Source organism: Oryctolagus cuniculus, chromosome 7, assembly GCF_964237555.1.
Source record: "Oryctolagus cuniculus chromosome 7, mOryCun1.1, whole genome shotgun sequence".
Classification (NCBI taxonomy): domain Eukaryota; kingdom Metazoa; phylum Chordata; class Mammalia; order Lagomorpha; family Leporidae; genus Oryctolagus; species Oryctolagus cuniculus.
The window spans coordinates 79,058,796-79,064,348 of record NC_091438.1 but is presented as its reverse complement, the minus strand read 5'-3'; the positions used below and the strand labels follow the sequence as shown (position 1 = coordinate 79,064,348).

The 5,553-nt window shown below is 51.5% G+C and overlaps 1 long non-coding RNA gene across 1 annotated transcript in view; it reads right to left on the bottom strand.

Annotated features, from left to right (window-relative positions):
- Positions 1 to 2,854: 2,854 nt before the first annotated feature.
- LOC103350124 (uncharacterized) overlaps positions 2,855 to 5,553 on the bottom strand; it is a 17,733-nt gene continuing 15,034 nt past the window's right edge. Inside the window, exon 3 of the long non-coding RNA XR_007923993.2 lies at positions 2,855 to 3,961. This is a non-coding gene — a long non-coding RNA (uncharacterized lncRNA). The remainder of the gene's footprint in view (positions 3,962 to 5,553) is intronic.

Below are 5,553 nucleotides of genomic sequence, written 5' to 3'. Positions count from 1 at the left end.
GGCAGTCGTGCCTGGACCCGCCCTTCTCCCCTCCCGAAGCCCCGGCCGTGCCTCCCCCTGCACCCTGCCCCGCGGGCCGCGGGAAGTCCTTCTCTCCTCTGCGGCACCTTTCGCTCCGTCCCCGTGCGCCACCCACTACCCCCAGGATAGGTGGGTGGAGGGCTGCACGACGGGGCGGGGGTCGCGACGGTGGGCAGCCGGCGGCGCGTGGATTTCGTGTTATTTTATTGCTGGACACGGACGATCAAGCTAACATCCCCGGGGAGTCCCCAGGCCTTGGGCTATCCCTGCGCCCGCCAGGGCAGGAAGGAGGGCCGGACGCGCGCGCTGCGGCGCTGTTCTAGGGCCAGTGCCTTGGACAAACAGAGGCGTTTCTTGCCACTGTTGAAAACCGGACATCTTTTCAGGCAGGCCCCTCCTAGGGCTTGCTTGTTCCTTCCTGCCTGGGTCCCTCCGCCTTGCGGTCTCTCTGCTCAGCCACTTCCTCCCTAACCTCCTGCATTATCTCCTGCTAAACACTGTGAAACTCACTTCCACCTGGAAGCCGCTCTTCTCACGCCACCCTCTAGGTCCTCAGCTGTCTCAGCACCCTTGGGCTTCTGTTTGACTTCTTTGCATATGTTTAGTCTTGGCTTTGCAACCCATTGGTGGGGGGGGGGGGAGTTTTAAAAAGAGGATTTATTCATTTGAAATGTAGGGTGTCAGAGAGGGACAGAAAGAGATCTTCCATTCACAGGTTCACTCCCCAAATGGTCCCCATGGCCCGTGCAGGCTAGGCCAGGTGGGAGCCAGGGAGCCAGGAACTGCATCCTGGTCTCCCACTTGGATGGTAGGGGTCCAAGTACTCAGACCATCTTCGGCTGCCTTCCCAAGTGCATTAGCAGGGAGCTGGGTTGGAAGGAAGCAGCAGGGACTTGAACTGGCGTTCCCATATGGGATGCCTGCAGTTACAGGTGGCAGCTTAACCCTCTGTGACACAACACAGGAACCAGTATCTGAAATCTTATCCCCTAATCTCAAATTCCCCAAAGCCCGGGAGTTCATCTTTCCCCACCCTGAGCAGTGCCCAGTTCAGTTCTTGGCCCACGATCTGTTGACCAGCTCTCACAAAGCCTCATACTTGCCGCACAAAACTCAGGATGTCTGCGGGAGAACTCAGGAGGGGATCCTGGGAAGAACGGCTCCTCTGCCACCGGCCCCTGACTCAGACCCATCCCGCGCCCTGAAGTCTCCTCTCACGTGGGGATGAAGTGTGTGCACTGTCTGTCTGTACTCCCTAAAGCCAAAGGAAAGGTTTGGTGGGGAAAGCAGGGAGGGGGTTCCTGAAGGTAGTCTATTTCCAACAGGTCTTTCTGAGCCCTCAGGGCACATGGCACAGGTGAGTGGGACCCGGGAGTCTGTAATTTAAAAAAAAAAGCAATGCAAACAAGGATGATGGACAGTGAGCTTTGTGAACGCGTGACAGATACTTGCTTCTCAAAGTGCCGGCCACAGGCCAGCGCTGTAGCACAGTGGGTTAAAGCCACGGCCTGTAGTGCTGACATCCCATATGGGTGTTGGTTTGAGTCCTGTCTGCTCCTCTTCCATCCAGCTCCCTGCTAGTGCACCTGGGAAAACAGTGGAAAATGATACAAGTGCTTGAGCCCCGGTACTCACATGGGAGACCCAGATGAAGCACCTGACTCCTGGCTTTGGCCTTGCTCAGCTCCTGTGGTTGCAGCCATTTGGGGAGCGAACCAGTGGATGGAGGTGCTCTCTCTCTCCTTCTCTCTCTCTTTCGAACTCTGCCTTTCAAATAAATAAGTAAATATCTTTTTTTAGTTTTGTTTTTAAAGTGTGGACCTCAGGCAAATAGCATCAGCCTCACTTGGGAATTTTTAAGAAAAGCAGAGCTCAGACCCCACCCAGACCTACAGAATCAGAAGCTGCCATTTCATAGGTTCTCCAGGTGACAGGCACGAACCACTCAGATTTGGAAACTCCTATTAATGACTGCACTGACTTGGACAGCCTGGAATCACGGTCACTTTTGCTGTCAAGGAGATGTTGGTGGGTGCGGGACCGGGCACAGGGGAGGTCTAAGCAGCTGCAGCTCTGGGGCCCTGTGCCTCCCGTACTGGGCATGCCTTGGGACTATTGTCCCAAGTGTCTGTCTTTTTGGCCTCGGCTTTTGCAATGGACACCCATCCAATAACTGAAGAGCATGTTCCACTCGGTGGTTGTGTTTGTCGTAGCATTCATGGCTGTGGAAGTGCGCAGGACGTGGTTAGGAGAGTGGAGGAGCCAGTCTGGGAGGGGACTGCTGTGTCTGTCTTCATTCCCTGCTCATCCACACCCTCCAGCCCCTCCAGAGGCCCCTCCCCAGCCTTTGTTGTTATGACTTTTCTGTTCCTACTTCCTGTCTGTATTTTCTTCTTTTTTTTTTTTAAAGATATATTTATTTATTTGAAAGGCAGAGTTACACAGAGTAGGAAAGAGAGGCAGAAAGAAAGAGAAGTCTTCCACCCACTGGTTCACTCCCAAATTGGCTGCAACGGCTGGAGCTGCACCAATCCAAAGCTAGGAGCTTCTTCTGGGTCTCCCACACAGGCACAGGGGCCCAAGGACTTGGGCCATCTTCTACTGCTTTCCCAGGTCATAGCAAAGAGCTGGATCAGAAGTGGAGCAGCTAGGACTTGAACTGTCGCCCATATGGGATGCAGGCGGCAGCTTTACCTGCTACGCCACCGTGCTGCCCCCTGTCTGCATTTTCTAGTTCTTGGCATTTTGACTATCTATCCCATCTGAGACCCTTAGCTTGCTCCCTATTTATTTATTTACTCCTTCAACAACTTTCAAACTGTCAACAAATAACTATTTTTTCCAAAAGTATTTTTATTATTTACTTTTATTTATTTGAAGAGTTGGGCAAGTTGGAGAAAGAAAGAAAGAAAGAAAGAAAGAAAGAAAGAAAGAAAGAAAGAGAGAGAGAAAGAAAGAAAGAAAGAAAGAGAGAGAGAAAGAAAGGGCTCTTCATTCACTGGTTCACTCCCCAAATGCCTGCATTAGCCAAAGCTGGACCAGACTGAAGGCAGGAGCCAGGTACTCCATCTGCTACGTGGATGGCAGAGACCCAAACACTTGAGCCATCTTCCACTGCTTTCCCAGGTGCATTCCTGGTAAGCCGTATCCGAAGTGGAGTAACCAGGACTCAAACCAGGCTCTCGTGTGCGGGATGCAGGTATCTCAAGCTTTGTCTTGACCACTGTGCCAAAGCCTGCCCCAACAGACAATTCTTCCTGTACCTTGTGTGTGCGTGCTGGCAAGCGCCGAGGATTCCAAGCGAGGCGCAATCCCTGCTTTAAGATCTGTGCGGCACTCGTGGTTGTCCGCCACTTCCTCAGTCCTCACCGAGCATCAGAGACTGTGCACAGGCTTCACTTGTCCAATCTTGGTTTTCACAATCATGACTGGGACGCTTGTCCTGGGCAGAAGCCGAGGCGCGAAGAGTTAAGTGACTTCCCCAGAGCCACGGGGTGGCACAGAGAGGATTTTAAGCCTAAGCCCAACTGGCCCATGCTATTGCAGAGTAGCGCGTGCAGCTCCGAACTGCGTGCTTTCGTGATGTCCAGGCACTACGTTCTGCCTGTCAGAGCCGCCTTCTTGCGACAGAAAGTGACCCTGACGCTCTGTGCTGAGGACTGTTTGCTTCACACGTTTTGTAGCTGACATTTGTGGAAGGAAGGAGGTCGTTTTGAACCTTCTCGGGGATCTCTTCCTTCAACCACGGAGCCTCCTCAAGCCCAAGTTTGGTCCGGATCCCTGGTAACCGTGGTCTCCTGCCCTCCAGCCCCCAGGCCAGTGCCTGGGCTCTCCCTGATCTCTCTCTCTCTCTCTCTCTGCCTCCCACCGGCAGGCAGCTGGGCCAAGAAACTCCTTTCCATCTCGTCGAAGACATGCGGAGTGGAGCCAAGTTTCCTACCTGGAAAGCAGGAAGAAATATTGTCGTGAGGCTTTGTAATTCACACAGCAGGTAGTAAAAATGCCGAAGGAATTTAAGTGGATGGCTACAGCATCAGCTCAGTTCTCTTGGTGTCCTAGAGGTGGCCACACTCGACCAGCTGCTCCCATGATGTGCCCAATGCTCTTCCAAGCCGCCTCATGCTGCCACCTCCATGTGGATACCAGATCGACCCCTTCGGACCCCTCCAGAGGAGGAAAAGCATGAGATAGGTCACCGAGTGATGAGTCAGGTTCCCTGCGGCACAGAGGAGATTCCATTTCTGATCATATTGATTATGTTGTGGATTTCTGTCTTCTGTGACCAAGAAAAAAAAGTCCTGGAGGTCAGAATGTATGGAAACTGTTTAGGTGGCCCTACCCCACCCCTGCCTTGTTGGCATTTCATAGAGCTTTCTCATGACTGTGGGCAGGGGTTAATCCTGTGTTGTAGACCAGCAAGCCAGGTCAGAGGAGAGCAAGGGACCCAGGGTCATATAAATGAACAGTGCAGAGAGAAGGCCAGACACAGACATGCCCTACTCTTTTCACTACACCACATGTCAGTGCCCCAGATAAGCATTTGGGTCTTTTTTTATTATATATTTTTTTAAAAAGGCACAAACACAACCACAACTACACATTTTCTTCTCCCTGGAGTTTTTTGGGGGGATGGGCAGATGAGGGCTCTAGTAGTGTTGCCATTTCTCGCACATCACAGTGGAAGTTTGAATGCTAAGGCTGGAGAGACAGTGGGCAGCATCTTGAACTTTATAATCAGAAAAACCTGTCTGATAATCAACCTCTGTCTCCTGACCCATAACTAGAAATTACTAATACCTTCCCCCTCCCCGTGTGGTGAAGAATTCGATGAGCCAATGTGTGCATCTACTAAGCTCTCAATTAATGTTAGCTGGGATTGTCACTGACCTATTATTATGTGGGTCCCTCAGTTCCCCTGAGTCCTCCTTGATTTGTGACCAGCAAGGTCTGTCCTTGGAAGGCTCAGTTTCATGTGGTTTTTGTTTGTCTCTTTTCCTCCTGACCTATTTTCTGGCTATCGCATCTGGTTTCATGATTGCAACCACATCCCTTTAGTCTTTAGACTCATTTCAGACACCATGCTCAAACTGAGATTTTAGTTGATTGCATGAAGACAATATCAGGTCACGGAATAGACCTCCCACACATTCTTATGATTTCTTGGTAACTCAGATCTGAAATGCCCACGTCTCAGGGACAGAGAAGCTAGGTCTGAAAGAGCAGGCCAAAGCCCGAGAATTCATATCCCTTTTGAGAAAGACACACAAGGGTGTCTGGGTTCTATAGGAAAAAATTGAATCTAAGGCACACCAAAGAATCTGAAACATATTGCAGCAAAGGAGTTGGACGTATACAAATTCCCTAGATCCGAGCTGTTTTCAGGAGTGGGCGTTTGGGGCAGCTGTGAAGAGGCTGCTTAGGATGCCTGCATTCCTCCTGGGGTGCCTGAGTTTGAGGCCCAGCTCTGCTTCCAGTTCCAGCTTCCTGCTAACGCAGACCCTGGGAGACAGCAGGTGACGGCTCAAGCAGTTG